Source organism: Ornithorhynchus anatinus, chromosome 18 (assembly GCF_004115215.2).
Source record: "Ornithorhynchus anatinus isolate Pmale09 chromosome 18, mOrnAna1.pri.v4, whole genome shotgun sequence".
Classification (NCBI taxonomy): Eukaryota; Metazoa; Chordata; class Mammalia; order Monotremata; family Ornithorhynchidae; genus Ornithorhynchus; species Ornithorhynchus anatinus.
The window spans coordinates 37,518,139-37,545,511 of NC_041745.1; the positions used below are offsets into that span (position 1 = coordinate 37,518,139).

At 40.7% G+C, this 27,373-nt stretch overlaps 1 protein-coding gene across 4 annotated transcripts in view; it reads left to right on the forward strand.

Moving 5' to 3' along the window:
- Positions 1–27,373, forward strand: part of KCNIP4 (potassium voltage-gated channel interacting protein 4) — a 640,168-nt gene that overhangs the window by 348,611 nt on the left and 264,184 nt on the right. The window lies entirely within an intron of this gene.

Consider the following 27,373-nt stretch of genomic DNA (forward strand, 5'->3'; position numbering starts at 1 on the left):
ACATGAGGAATTTGAAAAAAAGGTTGCAGCAAAAACTGGAAATTTTGGCTAAATCTAATAATTTTAATGAAAAGGAATGATAATAGTGGCTGTGAGCTTTTGGTATATGAGTTCCATTTACAAGGTAAGTAGCTTTTCTGTTTTGAATATTTTGCTAGTCACTGGGAGCAACACAATAAAACATTGTTTTTGATCTCTGTGTTGAAAATCAAAATACTTTCTGTCATCATACTCTAGGAAGAAAATGAATCTAATCCTTAATAACTGTTTCTGCATGCAATACAAAGTATAAAATAGTGATAATCTCAACTATGTATTAGCTCATAGAATAACATTTCTAGAGAAGGGAGGAATACAAAAGCAGCATGGCTCAGTGGAAAGAGGCCGGGTTTGGGAGTCAGAGGTCACGGGTTCTAATCCTGGCTCCGCCGCATGTCAGCTGTGTGACTTTGGGCAAGTCACTTCACTTCTCTGGGCCTCAGTTCCTACATCTGTAAAATGGGGATGAAGACTGTGAGCCCCACGTGGGACAATCTGCTCACCTTGTATCCTCCCCACCCCACAGCGCTTAGAACAGTGCTTGGCACATAGTAAGAGCTTAACAAATGCCATTATTATCATCGTCATCATCATCATGATATCCATAGGTCTAGAAAATTGTACAGTTTAAGAAAATTATTACTCTTGAAAAATTTTAGTGCTTTAGATATTTTAACTGCAAAAGCGTTAGGAATTCTTGGTTTCTAAAACAGACATTAACAGGAAAATTAAATTGATTTAAAGTTTACTTGAGTTATATGTGTAAAATTAGAACTGTAAAATGAGAATCTATCTATGATATCACTTGAAAATGCCCTCAGGAAATCTGAGAGTGGCAGTAAACATTCACAAGTACTGAAGTACTAGAATTCTAATCCAGTAGATAAACCATTAATTGTTTAATGACCCAGGGACAATGCCAGAACTTGATCTGTCCCATTATTAACTATTTTGGTCAATTCTTGCAGGACTGGGAAATGACACGTGAAAATGCACCTAAAATGTGGTTGTTTTGAGGTGCTTAAGAATAAATGTAGAGAAAACTTATTGTTTTTACCTTAAATATTACAGCCATCTGGAAATAGAGGCCAGTCAATCAATCCACAGATGGTATTTATTAAGGGCTAATTGTGTGCAGAGCACTCTACCAAGCTCAGTATAAAAGAGTTGAAAGACCCATCCATCCCCAACAAGGAGCTTACAGTCTCCAGGAGGAGACAGATATTTAACATTAATCTTTGGTCACTTTTGCTTGCTCTTGTTTTCAGTTCTCAAAGCAACAGTCATTCGAGTTGCCGTGTGCCACACACACATCATTCCTACTGATAACTTCAGTGTGGCCGTCCTTTAACATGAAGCAGCATGGCACAGTGGAAAGAGAACGGGCTTGGGAGTCAGAGGTCATGAGTTCTAAACCTGGCTCCACCACTTATCAGCTGTGTGACTTTGGACAGATCACTTAACTTCCTGAGCTTCAGTTACCTCATATGTAAGACTGTGAGCTCCACGTGGGACAACCTGTTCACCTTGTATCCCCCTGGGCTTAGAACAGTGCTCTGGCCATAGTAAGTGCTTAATAAATGCCATCATTATTATTATTATTATTATTTTGCTGGTGAAAGGATGAGTCATAGTAGAGGATTTGTTCTCATTATCGTTTCATGCCAGCATTGACTTAGAGTGATCATGAGAAGCAAAATGTCCTAGTGGAGCGAGCACGGGCCTCGGAGTCAGAAGGACCTGGGTTCTAATTCCGGCTCCACCACTTGCCTGCTTTGTGACCTTGGGCAAGTCACTTCACTTCTCTGTGCCTCAGTTCCCACATCTGTAAAATGGGGATTAAGACGGTGAGCCCTATGTGGAACATGGACTGAGTCCAACCTGATTAGCTTGTATCTACCCCAGTACTTAGACCAGTGCTTGACACACAGTAAGCACTTAACAAATACCATCATCATTATTATTAGTACTGCTATTAGCATTATCAAAAGGGTTGACTATCCCAGTAAACTCCTAAAAGGCTATCCTTCAAAAATCCTCCCTTCATGCCATATGAATCCTGCTGGTTAAAAGACTTTCTGAATAACAAACTGAATTCCCTTTTATGACCCAGTGGGATGAGAGTGGGGAAAAAAGAGCAAACGAAGTATTAGGAGGATTCCCAAAATGGGAAGTTAGTTCATTATGGTCAGGGAATGACACTGTTTATTGTTGTATTGTACTTTCCCAAGTGCTTAGTACAGTGTTCTGCACGCAGAAAGCACTTAATAAATACGGTTAAATGAATGAATGAATCTACTTTGAAATGGTGAACACAGCCCTCCACATCCAAATTGACCAAGGGAGTCTCTACCACTGGATATCCACTAGTTATCTTTAAGAAAACAGTTGACTCCCCTGGGAAGTTAGTTACTCACTTGCTGGGAAAAGAGACCTATACCAGCTAAATTTTTTGAGGCCTCTTCCACATATGAGAATCATTTCTTCCCAATTTTTGAAACCATATTAAGCCATTGAGTATCGTGTGGTGCAACAGTAATTACTAGAAAAGACTTGGTCACGGGACGATTCTGGTCCAATGATTAACGTCATCTAATTTGAGGCAGGTCAGTGATTGAAATATAAAACTCATTGTTCGGGTCTGCCCACCCCATCATTTGGATACCTTTCTCAGCTGCTGCTTCTTTATTCAAAAAAATTAACTCTCAGTTATATGAACTAACAGGTGGCCAAGATATTTTAACAAGTGAAATTCAGGTCATTAAAATAAATAATAATTAAGAATTACTCAGTTTAACTCTTCACCTCACAGACCAGTCCTTTTTAAGAACTACTTAATAATAAATCTGAATTGTGTAAGTCTTTTCTTCCAATAAAACCTTTAGAAACTCTAACAAGCAGTGACTCGACCCAAATGGGAATAAGAGAAAGAGAAATGAGAGTGTTGAATAATCTACAAACTGGATAATCTATAAGAATTGACAGTATGGCAAGACTCTTACTCTTCTCATCACTCAACCATACCTTTCTACTTTAAATGCTGTTAGAATTATAGAGAAAAATCCCTCTGGTAAATACTGGAACCTCTCAAAACAGGCATAGGCTAAAACCTTAAAGGTATGGTTATAAATCAGCTCTCCTAAACGATTGGTATCCCTTGTCTGTTCAAATGAAGAGTAGGACATTCTTGGATTTGAGATCATGGAAGAAGAATATTGGCATAGTTTTGAAATTGAATATGGGCAAGTATAGAGAAACTACTGAACACAGTTTGCTAATAAATTGTAATCTAGACCGTAAACTCTTAGTGGGCAAGGAACCTGTCTCCCGACTCTTTTATACTGTACTCTCCCACGCGCTTAATACAATGCTCTGCACACTGTAAGCATTCAATAAATACCACTGATGAACTGATTGACAATGATATTCCCCTCTAGGGTTCATTTAAATAACGTAGCAGCCAAATGTTTTTCCAGAGGCTTGGTATGAATCAAGGGGACCAAGCGTGGCTCAGTGGAAAGAGCCTGGGCCTGGGAGTCAGAGGTCATGGGTTCTAATCCCACCTCTGCCACTTGTCAGTTGTGTGACCTTGGACAAGTCACTTCACTTCTCGGTGCCTCAGTTCCCTCATCTGGAAAATGGGGGTGAAGACTGTGAGCCCCACCTGGGACAACCTCTTTACCTTGTATCTACCTCAGTGCTTAGAACAGTGCTTAGCACATAGTAAGTGCTTAAGAAATACCGACATTATTATTATTATTTCTAAGTAGAGTGTCCATATCACAACTCTGTTATTATGTCATTGATTTTCGATCCTGTTGGAAGTATTAACCAGGACTTTGAGATGGAAATTTTCCTAATGTGACTTGAATGAGAATGTTACTGTTCATCTCTGTTAGTGTTGGAACTGGTCTGGAGGATGGATACCAGGTATTTACTATATCCTGTCATTCCTAGATCTTTCATGAGTAGCTTTACCATATGACCCAGATTATCCAAGATTGTTCAAGATTATTGAGCCATTTGCCAAGTATATAGAGATATAGAGATATAGATATCTCTATATCTATCTATATTAACCTGGTATGGGGATTGCCCGATTAAAGTTGGTCATTCCTCTCCTGCTACTGTTCATTTTCAAGGCTTCAACTTCCACATCCAGGCTGGAGTAAGATCAGCCAATTCTCAGTTGAAACTGCACAACTTTCTGGGACATATGTATGGATAGTCATATTCATATGAATATGCATAAGCGTATACATGGATATTCATATTCCTGTGAAATGCTTGGATTCTTTAAACCATACAGCCTTCAACTTTTCCATTCTCAGTCCTCTAAACAGTAGGCTCATTATGGGAAGGAAATGTGTCAGCTAATTATGCTATATTCCCCCAAGTACCTAGTATTCATTCAGTAGTATTTATTGAGTGCTTACTATGTGCAGACCACTGAACTAAGTGCTTGGAATGTACAAATTTGCAACAGATAGAGACAGTCCCTGCCCATTGACGGGCTTACAGTCTAACTGGGGGAGACAGACAGACAAAAACAAAAGCAATAAATAGCATCAAGGGGATGTACATCTCATTAAAACAATAGCAATAAATGGAATCAAGGGGATGTACATCTCATCAACAAAATAAATAGGGTAATAAAAATATACAGTTCTCTGCACTTAGCTAAGTGCTTAATAAATACCATTGATTGATTGATCATGGTCTGAGAATGAACGGAAAGGGCCAAGTTAGGGTTGGTATTCCATTGTTCTGGTTTTCAACAAAAATAATATAGTAATATGTCTAGTCACCTTGGATAACTGTTGAAGACCTTCACAGATGCCAGACAAGGAGACAAAAGTGACATCACTTGTGAGAGTGGGCATGCATGACATCTTGGGCACCAATTTGAGGAAGTACATCTGAATTTGCCTGAACAGCGATCATTTCTCTGAAGACACCTTCAATATTCATTCATTCATTCATTCATTCATTCAATCGTATTTGTTGGGCGCTTACTGTGTGCAAAACACTATACTAAGAGCTTGGAAAAATACACTGTAACAATGAATAGGCACATTCACTGCCCACAACTAGGTACAGTCTAGAGGGAGAGACAGACATTAATATACATAAATGCATAAATAAATATTTGCCCTCTCCAACTCCAGGCCATTACATTGCATTCCCCTCCCAGGTCATTCTGAAGAGAAGCATTGTTTCTGACAGACAACATTCGATGGTGAGAACTGAGGCAGAGGGAAGTAAAAAATATCAGACTTAAAGGCATTTCATGCCACGTCCATGAAACAGGAGATTTGATCAGATGGTTACTGACCTGAGTAGTATACGACCAGACCAAAGACCACTTATAGTCAACTTTTTCATAACCACCACATTCCATTCTTCAGTTTCATGAAGGACGGTTATTTTGTAGCATATCCAAGGGTTCTGGTTTTGATCATCAGGAAACTATTGGCTTGGACAGCAAATATTAATATGTACTGGAAAATAAGATGATCCATTCTCCCACTTCAGTGAACCCATCAATTTAGTGTTATATGAAATTAGGGGGAAATTACCCATGCGTAAGTGCCTGAGATTAGTGACGGCAATAGGCTCTTGGGTATTCTCTGCCTATTGAGAGTCCCAGGGAAGGACGGGGCTTGAGATGCAACAGATGCAGTGTCTGCATGTTGCCAAGACATGTGACTCAGAAACATCCTTGTACACCCTGGGCCACCTAGCAACATTTCACTTAACTTGCGGGATGAGTCCTCTACGTGCCTATGGGAGCACAGGGAAGAGTGTAGATCACTGACTGCTATAGTGGTGTAACCCTGACTGAGCAGAAAGGGAAGAGTCAGGCAGTCAATCATATTTATTGAGCACTTACTGTGTACTAAATGCTTGGGAGAGTGCAATATCACAATATAACAGACATGTTCCCTGCCCATAACGAGATTACAGTCTAGAGAGGGAGACAGACGTTGATATAAATGTGCCTTCAGTAAGACTTTGAAGGGAGGGAGAGTAATTGTTGAATTTGAGGAGGGAGGGCATTCCAGGCCAGAGGCAGGATATGGGCGAGAGGCCAGTGGCGAGATGGGTGAGAGCGAGGTACAGTGAGAAGGTTGGCATGACAGGAGCTAAGTGTGCGGGCGGGGTTGCAGTAGGATAGTAGCGAGGTGAGGTAGAGTAGGGTTTCCATCCTCCACTTGCCTTTTCAGGAACTGTAGGCGAGAAATGTGTTTGTAGTGTTTTGGGTGTCACAGGAAAAGTGCTTTTAATTAGCTATGCATCTCAGGGAAGCCTTAAAAATGGGCATCTGGATAGCTAAGGCTGCTCCATTAAGGGAAAGAAAATCCTTCATCTGAGGCCTTTCAGAAGTTTGGGATTTTGTTTTCCCTATAAAAGTAAGAAACTTTGAGACCTGTCTTAGTTTCCCACCTCCAATAACTCATCACAGAACCTGCACCTTGTATCTCATCATCCCAACTATGAGAAGTATAGGCTTCATGAACTTTCTGAAGTCAATCTAGCAGTCTGTCTCCATGCATAATCTTATTCCAAGGAAAGATATTGAGATTCTAGAATATTGATGTTCTACTTATCTCCCTGATATGCAGCACAACACTTCTCTGCAAAAACCAGATTATAATTTTCTCTCTTTAATGCTCTAGTTTTTTTCAGCTCTTTTGTAAAAACTGTTTCACTCCATTGATAGCTTTTGCTTCATTTCCTCTAAGGGAGACTATCAGCCAGAATGTGCAATTTGTCAGAAAGGACAAGGAGGGAAGCGAACGGAGAGAATGTGTGGGAAATTATCAGCAGATTCTGAATCCTTTCTCTCTTTTCCATTCACCTTCTTTAATGTTCCCTGCCAAGCGGTCGTCTTCCCTGTTGCATGTTTCTGGCTGAAAGCCATTCCTCCAGTCATCCTGAAATTTGGATTAACCCTCCCTTCATTCCATTTCATGGGAGAAACTTGTATAAAATGGGCCATTGACATGAAAAGGTAACCACCATTAATGTAATTTTTTGCCTTTGGGAATTATATTGAAATATTTGGATGCATAATCTTCTTAGCCTACCTCACTTTTGCTTAAACTTGGGGAGTTCAAATTCGTGCAAAATCAAGGTTCTAGAACCTTTCTATTTTATTTTATAATGAAAGAGGAGAGTGGGATTTGGACCTCTTGGTCACAGGTTAACCCTTGAGAAAACAGGAAAATGCTCAATATTGTAACTTTTTAAAACATATTACATACTTTAAGGATACAAATATCTGTGATACGTGTCATTCTAACACTAACTCTGTGTAGCCTTCATTCCCAAATGCTTCTCAGTACTTGAGTTTTTAGAACTGTGTTGCCTTCATCAACCTACTTACCAATTTTCCTGTCACCTAGAATCATACAGTCTGAGGAATCTAGCAGGAAAAGGTTTAACCCTGTGATCTCCAGTAAAGATTTCCAAAGGACATATCTAGGTTTATAAAATAATTAGGGTAGTTGTAAGTGTATAGAAATGAACTTTATAGTCTCTTTTCACTACGTACAAGTTGCAGAGTTCTTAATATTCCCTTATGTTTACAGTAAGTGAACAGCATTGGAAAACTTAAAAAGCTTGAAAAACATGAAAAAGAATCTGATAGCATGTCATCTACAACTGTTTAAAGAATACCGAGATTTGTTTGGATATTTTCTTCAGCTACTACATTGCAACCCACTCTTTTTGTTCTTGCAAAACTAACCTCCTAACTGTACCTCATCGTTTATTCTCCTGCTTCCGGTCCCATCGCTCATGACATCCTCCCAAGCTTGGAACTTTCTCCTCTAACTAATCTATTAAACCACAGTCCTCCCCCTATTCAAGCCCCACCTGAAAAGTGCACCTCCTCCAGCATGTCTTCCCCAATTAACTTCCAGCATCCTGTCATGTAAACATATTAGTCACCTCTAGCATTCACGGGTTTTCTTATACAAATCCTCAGCACTTATACATATTATTATTATTATTATTATTATGTGCCGCTGAGTCATTTCCAATTCATAGTGACTCCTTGGATATACTCTCTCTGAAACGTCATGTCCTCTGCCATAATCCGCAATCTTTCCAACAATTCTTTCATTATCGTTGTTATCGCTATCCATCTAGCTGCTGGTCAGTTTCTTCCTCATTTTCCGTGGACTTTTCCTAGCATAAGTGTCTCTTATACATATACATGTAATCAAATGTACATTCAATATTTTATTTTGATTTGACAGAAATAAAATTATTTCAGTCTCTATCAATATCATGTAAAATCCTTGCAGTCAAGGAATGTATCACCTGTCTGTTTTTCTGCCTACACCCAATGGGTGCTCAAGAAATGTTAATACTATTTTCAACAAACAGGAAGGGAAATTTTTAGATTGGGGCGAAGAAGGTATGGGTTAAGGGAAGTCTCCCTTTTTTTAAAATTCATTTTTGCAAGGGAGAGAAGTTCTTATTCAATGTGATTTACTTTTGAAACAATAAGGTAAGTTTATAGGCCCACAGTACATGATTCCCAGAAGGTCAGGATATCCATAACTTAGGTCCAAGGGTGATTGTACTCCTCCTCACAATCCCTGAATTCTGCCATTGTCTGCCTGGAATTTGGGAGATTATCCTTAGGCTACTTGGGTTGGCAGGAGGATGAGGGATGCAGGAATCAGGAGATTTAATGCCCAGAGGGGTTGTCAATCCATCAGGAATGAAAGAAACTTCTCAGAAAAGAGACTAGTGATTTGTTCTTCCCTGAAGGGCAGTTGCCATGAGCTTGAGCTAAATATGGTCTCAGAACTGTGTTGTGCGGAACTGTAGCTACATTGGAAATTTCTGCCTAGAAATTGATTTGGGTACAATCATAGTTCCTGGTGAAGACTCAACTCATTGTAATAATTTCTTTTGACCTTTTTAGCTGGGTTCCTATTCATCCAACTACTTCCAATTAATACTCGATTTACTTTCTAGGGCAGTGATATAGTAGGGGTGGAGTCATCTAGGAAATGGTGTTTTTTGAAAAAGTACCAGGTAGTATGAAGAAAATATACAACACATGCTTCCAGGATTGAGGTACAAGAGTTGAGTGGTAATAATCAGTGAGGTGACAATCTAATGGGATGCCAAGGGATTGAGAAAAAGTGGCCAGCTCTGTAGTTAGAATGATCTGGACACAGAACTCCTGCTTCCCTGAACAGGACCCCTGGGAGATATGTTCTTAACCAATTCAGTCTGCCCATTTAGGAGAGGCAATTGGACATGTTGAACAAAAAGTAAATACAGATCAACTTCTTAAATGCCATTTGTGCCTCCTTTCATCAACCTCTCCATGGTCTTCCAACCAAACTTCCAGTCTTCCAACCAAAGTACTATCTCATCCTTGTTTATGCTGTTACAAAATTGAGTGTGCGTCTCTCTTAATAGAAACCTCATTATAAACCTCTTAATCTTGGGTTCTTTAAATATCTTAGACTAGCGCATTTTGTTTAGCAAACCCCTCACCGCAATCTGGCAAATTGCCAGCGATGTGTTAGCGATATCTGATTTGTGTATAAATTGGCCTATGCTCAAAATGGAAGTAAATGAATAGCTCTATGATGGCTTGACTTCTATAGAGCTTATAGTGAGATGCAAAGACAGATTTTTTTCCCTTTCAGTTCGTGATTATAACCTACAAATAAAGTTGTTTCGGGGATTGGTTTGTCCATTCTCCACACCCAGTTGTATCCTAGGAAGTCAGTGTTATCGCTCTGTTTAGGTCATAGACTATGCATCAAAACTACAAGTGGTTTTCATTTACAAATAGAATTGTCCTGCAGGTCATTAATTCTAAGCCCCAATTTCTCACTTGTAGGGCACAGTTTTAGACTGGGTTTTCTATGACGAAAGAAAGACTAAAATTTATTTTGCACTCCACCTCAGGGGTTGTAAACATCATTCCCATTCTCCCCTTCCCCATGCTTGAGGACCGACCTCTGGAGGCAGGGTGACTCCAGGCTTCTGGGACAACCTATTCCCTTGTCATTTCTCCTAGACACCTCTTGGAATGCCCGCCAAACCAAACAGCATAGATAGCTCATTGGGCCATGTATTCCTGAGCCACTTGGCTCCTTTAGGTATTTCCAGTGTCCCAGACTGTCATAGATTTAGGGTAACCTCAGAAGGCTAGTCTTGAGCAGCAAGTGACCCTAGAGGAACCTGACCTAAAATGGTCTAAATACTCCTTTAGATCCCCCTGGAGACAGGCTATGATACTCTCCTGGAACTGTCTATACCCCACCTATGGCTTCCAAAAGCAGAAACTGGTTTAGGAACTTAGGGAAAGATTAGGAACTTGTACTTGACTAAGACATTTTCCCTCCCAGTGCCATTTTCTTCTCACTTTAGAATGGTACTAACATTAGCAGTTTAACTACTTTAAGACTTTTAGATAAGTGGTATCTCATGAGTCAGAAGAACCTGACTTCTAATTGCCGGTCCTCCACTTTTGCGCTGTGTGACCTTGGATAAGTCAGTTTACTTCTCGGTGCCTCAGTTACCTCATATGCAAAATGGGGATTAATACTGTGAGCCCCACGTGGAACATGGACTGTGTCCAAACTGATTAAATTGTAGCTACTCCAACGCTTAGCGCAGTGCCTGGCACATAATAAGTGCTTAAGAAATACCATAAAATAGTAGAAAGTGTTCAGTTCCCTAGTAAAGGTATGTCTAATGCTAGTGTATTGTGTAGAATGTTTTAGTTGCATTGTTACGATTATTATTGAGGGTTCTTTTATCCAGTTTTTAAGCCAATCTTTTTGTTATCGCTGAACTGTGCTTTAGCTTTCTGTAGCTTCTGATTCAGCTGAGTGCATTTTGTTTTTTAATAGTTTCATTGTTGTTTTTTTCCTCAGTCCAAGGAGAGAATGGGAAAGATGTAACCCCTGTAATTCAGGCAATAACAGATCCGAGAAGCTCTTCAGTATTCAACAACCTGCCTTTTAACACCAGAAAGAGATTGTTGGCATATTTTATTTTATGGTTGGACCATCCTTTGCTACTTTAGTTGACAAATGTTCTTGGGTGTTACCAAAAATGGATCAGTTCATTCAATCCAGACAGTAACTCATTAAATGTAAGGAAAAGGTGGACTCGTAAATGGTTGGCTTTCACATCAGAAATGCAAAATTTATAACTGAGGAATTATGAATGTGAGGCATAATTATCTAATCATATCTGGCCCTGGAAGTCTAGCCAAAACTCCAAGGAGAGCAAGTGGATACAAAACTTTTGTTAACTTTTAAGACTTTTTTATACAAGGTTTATATTGTGAAAAAGTAAAGACCACCATAAACCTGCTGTGGGCAGGGAAGATGTCTACCTACTCTATTGTATTCTACTCTCCCAAGCACTTAATGCAGTGATCTGCACAGTAAGTAGTTCAAAAAAAATACCATTAATGAATCTGATTTCATTTTATACCTGACAATGAAGTAGAAAATACACACACAAACACACACACACACACACAAAAACCCAACACACTGTACTTTTCAAGAACTGGATTTTAAAATTGGAGGTTCAGCGGAAGCTAATTCGTAATACAAAGTTTTCATTAAGCCAGAGATGAACCATTTGATATTAAGATTTAATAACTGTTTTTTGTTAGGGTTATTTGCTAACTTTTAGTGATTTTTTTTCCTGCAGTTTCAAATTTGGGTTTCCGTCCCCCAATTTATATCCATGTTTCCATCTGTTGTGTTAATTTGCTTAATTGGCTTCAGATATTTAATTTCAGTTATTACTCTTACTGAGGGTCATTCAACTAAAGGAAAAATAAAACAATGCTTCCTTCTGGTTAACATTTGCTTGACAAATGATCTAAGTGATGTACTAAAAGTAATGGTAAGGGTGGTATTTATTAAGGGCTTACTCTGGGGGACCACTGTGCTATATGCTGGGACAAATATAAGTTAATCATATCAGATGTAGTCATTGTCCCACATGAGGATTACAGTCTAAAAAGGGAGGGAGAACAGGGACTTTATCCCCATATAATGGATCATCACACTGAGGCAGCTAGAGCTGTGACTTCCGCTATCTCAACTGCAGCATTTTTAATGGTATTTAAGTGCTTACTATGTGCCAGACACTGTTCTAAGGACTGGAGTAGATACAGGACAATCACATTGTACATAGTCTGTCACACCCGGGGTTCAGTCTTAATCCCCATTTTGCAGAATAGGAAACTGATTCACAAGCTCACTGTGGGATGAGACTGTGTCTGTTATATTGTTAGTACAATGTAACAGTGTTTAGTACAATGCTCTGCACACAGTACGTATTCTCTACATACAATTGCTTGATTGACCCGCCCAATGTCACACAGCAGACAAATGACAGAACCGTTATTAGAACCCCAGTTACTTTGACTCCCAGGCCCATACTCTTTCCATTCGGCCACACTGCTGCTCCATCGTCTACTGACAATGTTTTAAGAAGTGTCTCTTTGGGTTGGGGCATTCATTTGATATTTCTAGCAATTCTTGAGCACCTTCATAAGCACAAATTTCCACAGTACACTGCCACTGAACCTGTATCTATAGTGATTCTCATAAATAATTGTCCATTTATTTCCTTGAAAACTCACTGAGGACAGGGGTCATGTTTATTTACTCTTGAATTCTTGCAAGTGCTTGGGATGGTACTTTATCTACAGATGGTAAGTACTCAATGAATATATCATTGATTGATGGATTCTGTCATATTGTACTCTCCCAAAAACTTAGAACAGTGCTCTGCACTTACTAAGCTCTCAACACCATTGATTGTTTGATTGATTAATATAGTCGACATAGAGTCCTTTCCACTTTTAGAAATCATTATGCAGCAGGAGACGGAACTACAGAACTATTAGGTGGAATGTCTTTTATGATTTCACTGAAAACATAAAACGAGGGAGAATTTAGTAAACACAATAATGTATATATTATTTTCTCATAATTTTATCTTTTAGTCATATGACTAATGTGCATTTCTATCTGCTATTATTAAATCAAGTGGGGAATATGTGTATAATGTGTGTGACTGAAATCAATATATACATGTGGGATTGTTTACTTCAGGCAAAGTTGAAGACTAATACAATTATTCTGTTTTGGGGGAGGTTTTTTTTTTTAATAGTCAGGGCCCTTTAGGAGAGCTCTGATAATTGAATTTTTTTCCACTGAAGTGACCTTGTTAGGTGTGTGGCTTTCTGTGCTCTGAAGTCTAATACGAATAGTACAAGTGTTCAGATGAATCTGCTTTGTTGGTTTTAAAGGATTTTCAATTAATTTGTTAAATGTTATGTCCTCAAAAGGGGGATCGGGGATTGTTCTATTGTGATTGAGTTCTAAAGTGATTTCGTGGAAAATCTGTAGTGATGGGCTGATGTTTTTAGAGTGTTGAAGAGGTGATGGTATCTAAATATAATTCAGGTTCTACAAATATGTCCTGGTTCTCTTTGATCCAGTTCAGACTGAAACGTGAGCATTAGTGAAAATGACCCAGTTATAGTGATTGCTGTCCCTAAATATAAAGAAAAACACCGCAGTGTAATTAAAAGTCCCATTTACTCTGGCCATATGAAACTGTCCTTTGGTTTCAAAAGCAACCCTGCTTTGTGGATTCTGCTGTTGTAACTGTGTTCTGTAGACTCTTGTTCTTCTGAGCATCTTTGATCAAAGAGAGTCCATTGCAGATATCAAGAAAAGCTTCTCCAAAACCATCCCTCCTTGTCATAATCACTATTCTTTGTTTCCTCATCTAGGCCCTCCCTCAAACATTGCAACAACCAAATTATGGCAATCATAATTTCAATTCTCCTGTGTTTAATAAGCAGAGACTATTTCCTAATCAGATTTTCCACTGAAGTAATCTACCTTGAGATTTAGCAGCTTCATCCTCTTCCAGAAGAAAGTGGAAGGAGAGTTGATGTGATTTTGCTGCCACTGGAAGGATCTGCAGAGGGGAAGCAAAGTGTAATAATAATTATGGCATTTGTTAAGCACTTAACTATGTGTCAGGCACTGTACTAAGCGCTGGGGTGGATACAGGCAGATCGGGTTGGACGCAGAAAACAGAGTACATTTGGAGTTCTACATCAGCACTTTGAGTCCTTTTTAATGGAAGGGACTGCTATTTAAAGCAAACAAAAGTACATGTAAGAATGATAAATAAATTTTCGGCTTAGTGGATACAGCAGGTGTCTGGGAGTCAGAAGGTTATGGGTTCTAGTCCCGGCTCTGCTACTTGCCTGCTGTGTGACCTTGGACAAGTCATTTAATATCTCTCTTAGTTCCCTCATCTGGAAAACGGAGATTACGACTGTGAGACCCATGTGGGACAGGGATTGTGTCCAACCTGATTTCCTAGTATCCACCCCAGCATTAAATACAGTGTCTGGTACACAGTAAGCACTTAACAAATACTACAATTATTCAATATTATTAAATGAGCAAATAGATCAATAGATCAATGCAGTATTACCTAAGTATTATTTAACTGGTTTGGCACTTCATTTCTACAGATATGTTATTTAATGGGTTTTACAGAGAGTGACAAGAACTCTTTGAATGCTTACATATACTTAGAGACCGTTCTGCGGTTGCTTTTCTTTCCGATGAGATAACCCATTGGTAATAGTTCAGAGTAACAACTGAGGCCATTGACAACTGCACAATATTTCTTCTGTATGATTAAAATACAAAGGATGTGTAGGAAATCACAATAGAGAAGACACTAACAAGAATTCATTTCTGTACCTCGTTCAAGGGCCACACCTTGCTTTGGAGGACAACCAAAATCTTCCTTTTTAGGGTGCAAAAAACCCTTTTCTATGATTGTTTTTCTGTTTAATGATGGTATCTGTACTATATTATTTTTCATTCTCAGCATGTAAAACAGCCCCGCAATTTGAGGCTTTGTTCCCCAGATAACTCTATTTTCCTTCCTGTGGCTGCTCCAAGCACAGTGTGGTACACCTGGAGCCAAAATAAAATTTCTTTTTTCTGCAGTGTCGGTAGACTAGCAAACATCTCGGGCCTTTATGTGGGCCTCCCTCAGGGCCCTAAAATCGTGCTGATATATTCCTTTCCAGAAGTCATTGATATAGGTTTTGGCACAGTGTCAAACATAAGTAGCACCTTCCTTAATGAATCAAGCTGTAACACTACGGCTCCTAAATCACTCTGCCTCAAAGGAAGTCTTGCAGGTTAACTACCGGAAAGAGTTGACATTTAGGAAACTTCCTCTTTTTCTGAACTTTGATTTAATCTTTGGTACTCTCTGTAGAGAAAGACTATCCTCCTGGACCAACATCTCAGCTGTGTTCCCTGTTAATCAAACCCACCAGTACCATGACTGGTGAGGATAAATTCCTTGAAGGAAAAGGATTGTGTCCTCTAATTTGTGTTGTATTCTCCCAAACACATAGTTCAGTCCTTTGCACACAGTGGGAACTCAAATATCACTGATTATTTGATTCCTCTTCCAAGCAGCTAGTACTGTGCTCTGGTCATAGTAAGCACTCAGTAAATACCATTGATTGAGAGCCGGGCTAGCTAAAGCATTCCTGGTTTATAGAACCAGAGTCCAATTCTGGGTTCTCCTAAACCAGAAGCGAGGGGTTATGGCAATGGTGATGATGTTTGTTGATGCTCTTCAAGAAAGGGGACTTAGGGAGACTCCACTTTTCCCTTCTTACCTGCCTCCAATCCATTACCAGCAATACAGCATCACAGTGTAGTAGATAGAGCACGGGGCTGGGAGTCAGAAGGTCATGGGTTCTAATCCCAGTTATGCACTTGTCAGCTGTGTGGCCCTGGACAGACCACTTCACTTCCCTGTGCCTCAGTTACCTCATTGGTAAAATGGGGGTGAAGAATGTGAGCCCTGTGCAGGCATGGATTGTGTCTAACTGGATTTGCTTGAATTTACCTCAGTGTTTGGTACAGTGCTTGGCACATAGTAAGCACTTAACAAATACCATAATTATTGTTATTGTTATCATTATTATTAATAACTTTACCCCTGCCTCACTTGAGCCCTCAGCTTGTCTGTAGAAAAGGTAGGAGAAGAAAATTCTGTAACCTGATGAGGCACTTCATCTGTATCTTCACTCAGGGAGAAATTGTAAAGCTCCAGGTTGACTTAATTGTGGTCAGTATTGGTCAGTTGGTTTGTGGAGAAGTAGTTGCTGAGAAACATTAGGAGAGTATATCCAAATCTGAAATAAGCAGTTTTCTCTAAATTTCATATTTGTTTTACCTATTTATAGTGGGGCATTTTAGATGGTCCATTTGTAGTCCTTGGGCCACTCCAGAGTGCCAGTGTACTGTGATGTTAGAGCAGAAGTATTTTTTCTCACTGCACTCTGATGTTGGAAGTTTGAGGAGGAGATAATTCTGAAATTTGTAATCTCAGAGGGAGCACGTGATCCCTTTATGGGCAGGGAATGTGTTCCTTTATCATTCTGTACTTCCCAGGTGCCTAATACGGCACCAGGTCTTGTCTCGTCTTGTGCCGTCGAGTCGTCTCTGACCCATAGCGATACCATGGACACATCTCTCCCAGAAAGCCCCCACCTCCATCTGCAATCTTTCTGGTAGGGTATCCATAGAGTTTTCTTGGTAAAAATATGGAAGTGATTTACCATTGCCTCCCATGCAGTAAACTTGAGTCTCCGCCCTTGACTCTCTCTCTGCCACTGCTGCCCATCACAGGTGAGTTTTGATGTGTAGCAGATCGCCTTCTGCTCGTTAAGCCAGGGCCCAAACTAGGTATGGAATGGATAGGCCTCTGCTGACTCTCCCTCCCTTCGTCGAGACTGGTAGAGTACTGGAAACTACCCAGGTATGACCAGGGGTCAGCACCAAGTGGGGAATCAATAATACTAGTATGGCTTTTGGGTAGTGAAGGCAGGAGTGGAACAGAGACAGGAACCTTGTATGGATGGCAATATTGCCAACTCCTTTCTGGCTCCTACTTCGTTCCCTGGGCATTAGTTCCATCCTATTCAAACATTTTTTGGGGGGCTCCTCTGCTGTTTACGAGAAAGACAGCGAGCCCTCACACAGGAGCCAGGTCAGCCCTGGACAACTGGGGTTAAGCCAAGATAGACCAGAATATCTGATAGATGGACAGGACGGGAGAACAGAAGGAGGCAATTTAGAGCCAAGGCCAGCATATAGAGAAGCAGAAGAGTCTGTCTTTGGAGTATCTTCTGTTTGAAGACAGTGAGGGAAGCATAAAGAAAGATATTGACAAGATCGATGAGCTGTTTGTAATAAAAATGATATGCATTTTTGCAAGTTCAGTAAAGAGCCCGGATGGAGACTCATCTAAGAATCAAATTAGATGAAAAATTCTCTCATCTATTTTTGTACAACAGAGAATAAGAAGTAATAAATACTCCTCGATTTGGAGATTTGCTCTCTGGAATCGGAGAAGTCTTTCAGAGCAAAATAAAATAGACAATTAAACTGGGATTTTTGTTTTACTTCAAAACAAGATGATTCATTTAGGAATCTTCCAATTATTCACATTTGAAATATACATTTTGATAGACTGTGCACAGAATTAATAGCCAGTAAGCGGAAACAAGAGTTGTTAATTTGAGTTAGGCAACAAAACACTTCTTTCAGGAATAATATTCACATGCTGAGAGGCATAAATATAGGAATAGCACAGTTGATGTTGAAGTATTTCCATTTTCCACATGAAATATATTTCATTAAAAAGTCACTAAAATGTGCTCCTCATTTATGTGCAGCCTGAGACCACAGCTTCATCTAACAAATATCATGCAAATCTAATTTCCAAAATACACACAATGTTTGAATATTAATTAACTTAGTTCAGTGCATTCTTCTGGCGGGACCTAGAAAATTCAAACCTAAAATGCTTGATACCTAAAACATCAGATTCATAAAAAGCCACCTTGTAAAATTTGATGTGACTTCACTGAAGTACTTTTACAGGGAGAGTGGGATATGTAAATTTTAAAACTTTAAAATTTTAAAACAGTAGGGTTCCAAAATTAGTCAAACATTTAACATCACACTGTTCAGGAATTGAGAGAGAGCTGGGGACTCATTTCACTGGAAAATGAGAGGTTCTCCATGTAATTAAAAGTTCAAGTAAAAAAAAGAGGAAGAATAATCATTTTGAAGTTTCTTTAGTGGTGTGTTCATCCTGATTAACTTGTATCTACTTCAACATTTAGAACAGTACTTGATATATAGTAAGTGCTTAACAAATGCCATAGTAACAACAAGAATAGCAACATACCCCAGTTATTAGTAGTGTTTTCTGCTTGGATCATTTTTCTAAAACAGCATACACAGACATCTCCCCACTCCTCAAAAACCTACCTCCACTGGTTGCCCATTCCTCTCTGGAAAAAGCAGAAACCCCTGTCAGTTTCAAGGCAATCAGTTCCTTCCTCATTACTTCTCCTCTGCCACTAAAGCCCAGTTTTCACACTTTGCTTGTTCATTCATTCATTCAGTCACATTTATTGAGCGCTTACCATGTGCAGAGTACTGTTCCTCCCAAGCCAACCTAATTCACAGAGACTCATTCTTGTCTCCCTCATCATATCTTGCATATCTCCTTGCTTCTGCCTGGAGCTTTCTTTCCCTTCAAATCAGGCCAACTACTGCTCTCCCAAGCTCTGATGACTCTTGACTATTCATTCATTCATTCAATAGTATTTATTGAGTGCTTACTGTGTGCAGAGCACTGTACTAAGCCCTTGGAGACTGTAAGCCCGTCAGTGGGCAGGGCTGACATTGGACAGTGGAATTGTACATTCCAAGCACTTAGTACAGTGCTCTGCACATAGCGCTCAAAAATACTATTGAATGAATGAATGAATATACAATTCGGCAACAGATAGAGACAATCCCTGCCCGATGACGGGCTCACAGTCTAATTGACTACTCATTGTGGGCAGGGAATGTCTACTTTTTGCTGTATTGTACTTTCTTAGGCACTCAGTACAGTGCTCTACACATAGTAGGTGCTCAATAAATACAACTGAATGAAAGAATGATGAAAATACATCTCCTCCAGGAGGACTTCTCTGATTAACCTTTTCTCACCCTACCTTATTTCTCCCTGAAACCACTTCAGCACTTCCACTTCATCTAAACACTTGGTTATTCACCTCGCTCTGAATTTGCACTCTTGGACATCTTTTTTCGTGGTTTTTTGTTAAGCACTTACTATGTGTCAGGTGTGTAAGCTCTGAGGTAGATACAAGCTTGTTAGATCAGACAAAGTCCCTGTCCCACATAGGACTCACAGGCCTAATCCCCATTTTACAGATGAGAGAACTGAGGGACAGAGACGTTGTCATGAGTGGTGGAGCCAGGATTAGAAACCAGGTCCTTCTGACTCCCAGGCCCAGTCTCTATCCACTGCACCATGCCGCTTCTCCATGTCCTTAAACTCTGTTGCTTCCCCCTGACTGTAATTTATATGAATGTCTATCTCCCCCGACTAGATTTGTAAACTCCTTAAGGTAAGGGATTCTGTGTACTACTCTACTGCAGAGCATAGTATAGCGCTCTTCACGGAGTAAGCGTTCAAAACAGAGTCTTAATTGACTGCTCTCTACACGGAGTAAGCATTCAAAACATAGTCTTAATTGACTGATGACAGAGGCCATCTAAATGGAATGGAGAATCTGAAAGTAGGGCAGGCTCAGGAAGTGAATACTTTCTTTCAGGCTCCCCTATTGAATTGTAAACTCCTTGAGGGTAGAGAATATATTATCTATGTACTCTTGTACTCTCCCAAGCTCTTAGCACCATAGCTAGCACTCAGTAGACATCAAGTGATTGTCCACGAAACAGAAGTGAGCAGCCCCTGAGGTAAATATACTAGAATGATTATTATTAAGGAGCAGGGAGAACAGCTATTTAGTCCCCATTTTGCTGATGAGTAAACTGAACTACAGAGAAGTACACCGACTTGACCAAGGTCAAACAGTTATAAGTGACAGAGTCAGGATGAGAAGCCAGGTCCCCTGACTCTCAGGCCCAGGCTCCTTCCATTAGGTCATGAGACATATGGAGTATAGACTAGAGAGGGGAGAGGCAAAAAGTCGGGGAGGCCGAAGCAGTAGTAGAATGGGGTTATGAAATCTCCTGCATCTTACACACTTGTTCTGCAGAGCAGGGGCAGTAAAAACTGCTTCTTGGCTGGTGGGCTGTTCCACTTAGGTTTATGAGTGAGAAGAAGGTGACACTGATGAAACTGTGAAAGAAGCTGTTTGTGTTTCCTGCGGAATGCCCACACCTCTTGTGATTTGGAATGCATTCGTTAGAAAAAAACAGCTATTCCAAACCAACCTGGGCCTAATTTTATATGCCGTTTAGCTGCCTTGTACTGGTAAAATACTATCTCTAGATAATCTCTAATTTGATTGACTCCAAAAAGAACATTGTGGAAGCTCTTTCATCCACTACAATTTTCTTCTGGTGTTTGATATTCAAATGATATTTTCCTTAAAAAAGAATACTGCTTCAAGTGCATTTAAATTCACCTTAGCATAACATGGTGTTTCTAGTCAGCCTTATTTCTGTTCCGACTCTCACAAGGAGCTCACAGTCTAGAGGAGGAGACTTCAGTCTAGAGGTCACTTCCTAAGGGACATAGCACCCAACCCTATACAGGTGACCAGATCCTTCCTTCCTTAGGAGAGAGAACCGGGATAAGGAGGAAAGAGCAGTTAAAAGAATGGAAGCACAATGAGTGCCACATATTTCCCCTGGATCAAGGCCTCAAGCTATAAGGTTTGAACTAGCCAATTTAGCTCCAATCAGTGGGATTTATTGAATGCTTACTGTGTGCAGAGCACAGTACTAAGTGCTTGGGAGCATCTAATACAATCAAGTTGGTAAACATGATCTCTGCCCTCAGGAACTTTGTATTCTAGGGCAGGGGGGAACAGATGCTAAAATAAATTACTGAAAGGGCAAATGGAAAGAGTAGAAAAATCTTGTACATAAGTGTTGTGGAGCTGGGAGTGGGATGGGCACCAAACTGCTTAATCATAGGCAATGCAGAAGGGAGGGTGAATAGCAAGAGGAACTGAGAGGTTAGTCAGGGAAAGCTTCTAAGAGAAGATATAGTTTACATAGGGCTGTGAATATGGAGAGAGTGGTGATCTATGGAGAGTGGCTATGAAAGGGGAAGAAATTCCATTCAAGCGATCAATAGTGATAGCGGCTAGATTTAGGTACACTACACTGATGTGAGAAGAGAGAAGTGCGAGGGCTGGGTTGTAGTGGGATATGAGCAAGGTTAAGTGGTGGAGGAGAGCTGACAGTGCTTTAAAGCCAATGGCAAGGGGTTTCTCACTGATGCAGAGATGGATGAGCAACCACTGGAAGTTTTGTAGGAGTGTGGAGAACATTTTTTTTTATTAGAAAAATGATCTAGGCAGCAAAGTATGGACTGAAGAGAGGAGAGACTGGGGACAGGGAGGTCAACGAGGTGATATGCAGTAATCAAGGTGGAATATGATGAGCACTTGGACCAAAATGGTAGTAGCTTGAATGGAGAAGATGAATGGATCCTAAAGATGTGAAGAAGAAGCTATAGGATTTGGTGACAGACTGAATAAACTGGTTGAATGGGAGAGATGAGCCGATGATAATGCCGAGATTTTGGGCCTGTGAGGCAAGGAAGATGATGGTGTTGTTTCAGTCCTTAACATTTGCTGTCTACATGGCTTTCCAAGTCATCTGCTCCTATCCTGGTTCCGGTGGCTCAAGATATGCTGGAGTAGAGTAGCTGGAGCTGACCAGGGTCATTCTGTGGCCACCCTGCAGCAGGGAAAAATCTGTCCTGGGTGAGGTACCACAGTTATATAGAAGCAGAGCGGCTTAGTGGATAGACCACAGGCCTGGGAGTCAGAAGGACCTGGGTTTTACTCCCAACTCCGACACATGTCTGCTCTGTGACCTTGGACAAGTCTCTTAAGTTCTCTGGGCCTCAGTTTCCTCATCTGCCAAATGTTGATTAAGAGCATGAGCCCCATCTGGGACAGGGACTGTGTCCAACCTGATTAGCTTGTGTCTACCCCAGCCCTTAGAAGAGTGCTTGGCACATAGTAAGTGCTTAACAAGTACTATAATTATGAATATTACCGGGGAGACCCAAAATTCCCAGAGCTGCATTCCCACCCATTCCAGAGTTACAGACCAAGGGCTCTAACCCTCTGTTTCCTTGTATTGTCAAACTGCCCACTACAGTTAATAAGAAAATTATTATTACGTTTCAGTTTTTATAGAATTTGATGGTAATCCTGTTTTATGGACCCATGTCAGCTCCCGGGCCGAACGTAGACACTGGGAGTAAGGGTCAGTGTTTCAAGGCATCACATGAACACAGAAAGTTCATGCTTCTCCCTGATGACTCAATGCATCGCTAAGGAGCGGCACAGGCAGTGAGTAAGAAGAGAACCTTCTGGGTATTTTCCGAACTGTTCGGAGGCTGCTGTACAATCAGGAATCTGGCCAGTTAAAAGCATATGTGTATGTGAGAGAGTGTGTTTAGACTTGGAGAAGAAAAAAAATCTGATTAAAATTGACAAGAATTAGTCACAGTGTGAAAGAGGCTGTGCCAGCTTCTCTGCACCACTCTGGTAATACAACACTGAGGGGAAAAATGCAAGAGCATTGAAAGAATTTAAGCTTCAGAACTAATTGACAAGATGAAAAGAGAAAATACATCAAACATCTCATTGGGAGAGATTAGGGCTGTTTTGTAGAGATAAGAAGGAGAACTGGTGGTAATAACCTTACATATAGGAACTAAAAGACTACAGAATGCCTCTGGAGAAGACATTAAGGTAGAATTGTGATGGCCCAATTTAAAGATGCTATAGTTGATAAGAGAATATATTGCAGAACGCAGTCTGGTAAACAGCTTCTAGGGAAGTTCAAGGTTTTTAAATGTTAAGGTTTTAGCTTCCATCTTCAGGATTCAGCTGAAAAAGTAGGCTCCATTTATAGACAACAGCAGTGATCTCCTTCCAGCCCTTCCCAACGTCCTGCCCTGACCCATTCCCCATGTCTCATTTTTTTTGCAGTTTCAGGAGGTGAGGCTGTAAGCCGAAGGGAGGGACGGAGGTGGTAGCCGCGTAGCTGTTAATTTAAAAGCGTAAAACAGTTTTCCAAAGTGGAAAAAAAAAATCTAGGGCTAGTTATTTTGGTTGGAATATGCCAGCAGGATGTGAAGGAGCCCAGGAGTCCAGTGAGTTGGGTTGGAGTTGGCAGGGGAGAGGAAGTTTGGGTGCATGGATAGAGGACAGGAAAGTATTTGTTTAAATACTTAAATACTATTTTGTTAAAGAAATGTACATCGCCTTGATTCTATTTATTTGCTATTGTTTTAATGAGATGTTCATCCCCTCGATTCTATTTATTGCTATTGTTCTTGTCGGTCTGTCTCCCCCGATTAGACTGTAAGCCCGTCAAAGGGCAGTGACTGTCTCTGTTACCGATTTGTAGATTCCAAGCACTTAGTACAGTGCTCTGCACATAGTAAGCGCTCAATAAATACTATTGAATGAATGAATGAATGAATGAATGAGTGAATGAATGAATGAATGAATGAATGAATGAATGAAAGTCATACTAGTGACAAACTAAAGAATGGGAAAAGCGGGGTGAAGATGAATGGAAGATGAATGCTAGTGGGGAGAGCCTTTTGTGGAGAAGGGGTATATCCAATAGGCCTCTTTGGTTTTTACTTTTTTGCTTTGCACTAAGTAAAGCACTTAATAAATTAATTTAATTTAATTATGACATTTGTTAAGCACTTACTATGTGCAAAGCACTGTTCTAAGCGCTGGGGGTGGTTACAAGGTAATCAGGTTGTCCCACGTGGAGCTCACAGTCTTCATCCCCATTTTACAGATGAGGTAACTGAGGCACAGAGAAGTGAAGTGACTTGCCCAAAGTCACACAGCTGGCAAGCGGCTGACCCGGGATTTGAACCCATGATCTCTGACTCCCAAGCCCGGGCTCTTTCCACTGAACCACACTGCTTCTCTAAATAAATGCCAGTGTGGGAAGCAGGGTGGTCCAGTGGAAAGAGCATAGGCCTGGGAATCAGAGGACCTAGGCTTTAATCCTGCCTCCACCACTTATCTGCTGTGTGACCTTGGGCAAGTTGCTTCTCTGTGCCTCAGTTTCCTCATCTAAATGGGGACTCAATACCTGTTCTCCTTCTCATTTCGAATGTAAGCCCCATGTGGGACCTGATTATCTTGTATCATCCTCAAAACGTAGTGCAGTATTTGTTATATAGAGAGCATTTAAGAAAAGGCACAATAATTACCACGTTAAGAGCAATGGGGAAGACTTATATCCTTGGTGCAGGGATAGCTGGTAACATGGAATGGGGAGAGTAAGTTCCTTTAAGCTTGCTGTCAGCAGGGAATGAGTCTATTTTTATACTGTAATCTCTCAAGCTCTTAGTGGCTCAGTGGAAAAGAGCCCGGGTTGGGGAGTCAGGGTTCATGGGTTCGAATTCCGGCTCTCCCACTTGTCAGCTGTGTGGCTGTGGACAAGTCACTTCACTTCTCTGGGCCTCAGTTCCCTCATCTGCAAAATGGGGATAAAGACTGTGAGCCTCACGTGGGACAACCTGATTAGCCTGTATCTACCCCAGTGCTTAGAACAGTGCTCTACACATAGTAAGTGCTTAATAAATGCCACCATTATTATTATTATTAGTCTAGTGCTCTGTACAAGGCAAGAGCTCAATAAAAAGGATTGATTGAATGAATGGAGAAGCGCATCTGCTTCCGGGGCAGGTTGGCTGAAGGGAAATTTTGAAGATATAAAGCCAGCGGAGCTGCAGCTGTTGGAGATGAAACTCTGAGGCATATTTCATGTGATAGAAAAGCAGCGTGGCTCAGTGGAAAGAGCACCGGCTGGGGATTCAGAGGTCACGGGTTCAAATCCCGGATCTGCTCTCGTCAGCTATGTGACTTTGGACAAGTCACTTCACTCCTCTGTGCCTCGGTTACCTCATCTGGAAAATGGACATTAAGAGTGTGAGCACCACGTGGAACAACCTGATCACCTTGTATCCTCCCCAGGCACTTAGAACAGTGCTTTGCACATAGTAAGCACTTAACAAATGCCATCATTATCATTATTATTATTGTGTGAATGTCTGTCTCCTCCTCTAGAATGTCAGCTCATGATGGGCAGGGATGTGTCTACCATCTCTGTTGTATTGTACTCTCCCAAGCACTTAATACAGTACTCTGTCACAGAAAGCGCTCAACAAATACCATTAATTGATTACGTTGGCTTAGTTCTCCTAGTTTACTTCGGACATCTAAAAAAAGCACATTGAGAAAATCCGAGCCAACTTGCTGAGACGTTATTGAAATGGAAGACAACTGGGCAGGGTTTACAAGTGCCATGTTTCTGGTAATGGGAGGTATTCTACATGGCATCATTAAATCTGGGGCTCTTGGCCAGACAGAGTTGCTGCTTTTCCCTGTGAAAGTGAGCAAAATGTGGCTTATCCCTTTGGCTGCTGGGAAAAAATGCCAGAATGCCTCATGGACTATTAGACCATCCCTTGTTTGAGCTTAAACTATCCCGTATAGCCTAGTTGAATAAACTCTTAAAGTTAAAGTGCTGCAATTGGGGAAAAAATATGTTACTTTTTGCTACCATGGCCCACAGTGGGCATCCTCCTTAGTGCTTAATTTGGGGCCAGAGGAATTCGGGATCTGCTCCGACCCTGGAAGAAAAGCTGAGGCTCAACCTCATAATCCTTGGTTGGGGCTGGGCACCATTTTGCAAAGAGCCTTGATAGACTTGAGGAAAGTCAGTAGTCATGAGCTGTCAGTGGACTGGAAATGTGCAAGATTTTTCTCCTCAAGCCACTTTTACCCTCTTTACAAGTGCCTCATCTGGGTTGTTTCACTCAGTAATGGGGAGGTCTAATTTTTCTGCTCTTCTGTCACTTCTCCTGGTCTAGATTAAGCCCGAGTTTGCCACCCTAGGGACAGCATTGACCTGGTTCTCCCCAGAAACCTCCTTCCTAACAATGCACCAGAATGGGGTGAAGTGAGGGGAAGGACTGCTCTGACATCCACCATCTGATAGGCGGCAGGGAATATAATAGGGCCGGTTACATCAGAAAAGGCTCTGGGAAACATACAGTGATCCGAATAGGTGTCCTGCATTTATTAGCATGGCAAATGAGCTAGAGGGGAAGAAAATCCTGATACTGTTATTTTAGTGAAAAGGAAAAAAACCCTCCATTCCATGTTTGACCCACATTTTGTAAGACATTCCCATTTCTGTGACCTAAAGTTGTGGGAGAGCTCTCTGGTAAAATACTTTGTGCTACTAGAAAATCATTCTTTGAGGTATTCAGGGTACTCTCCCAAGAGCTTTCGTTTAGTACTACAACCCTCTCAAGGCAGTGACAGGAATTAGTCTCATAATGCAGATGGTATGAAAAGCACAAGATGGACAGATTAAATGGTTTGCCCACATCGCTCGGTGACTCTGAGGGGAGAAAACCAAGTTGTCTAGAGATTCTCAGAGCCCTCTCCACAAGGTCACTCTGCATAGCTCTGCCTCAGGGACAGGACATTCTATGCTATTCTCAGGAAAAGAAATCCTCTACAAGAGGAAGATGGATGTCTTCAATTTATATATTTAATCATCCTGAATTGTGTTTCTGTTCAGGGTCATGTTCTTGTTATTGATTTAAAGTGTGGAGAAATTTTCACCATCTCCCCCACACTGCTGCCCCATCATAAAGTGCAGGAGGTAAGCTAAAGTTGTCAGTATTTCATCGGGATTTTTACCATTTTAATAAGGTGGCATCTGTTAGAGTCTGTAGAACAGTCCTAGACCTTAACAGGTCTGTCTTTTCCATACTGCCGGGTTAAAATATAGTTAGGATAAAGGAGAGATCCAGGACCCAATCAATTTGAAAGTAAACTGATGGGTGAAGATGCATAATTTATTTTAGGTTCCTAAATGAACTGTCTCCATCTACTCTGTGCGTAAAATTCTCAGAAGCATTAATGGAAATTGCATGTGAAGAGTGATGACAGATGTGCTTGGTTATCAAAGTTGCTCAGCTGTGTGAGTGCCATATTTGCCAGGGGAGTAGAAGTCAGAAATAGAAATGTTTGATGCCCTCATTTCAGAGGAAGTGGAGTTTCCTTGGGCAGACCCGAGTCCTACACACTAAAGCAGTGTTGCGATCTGCAAAAGCACAA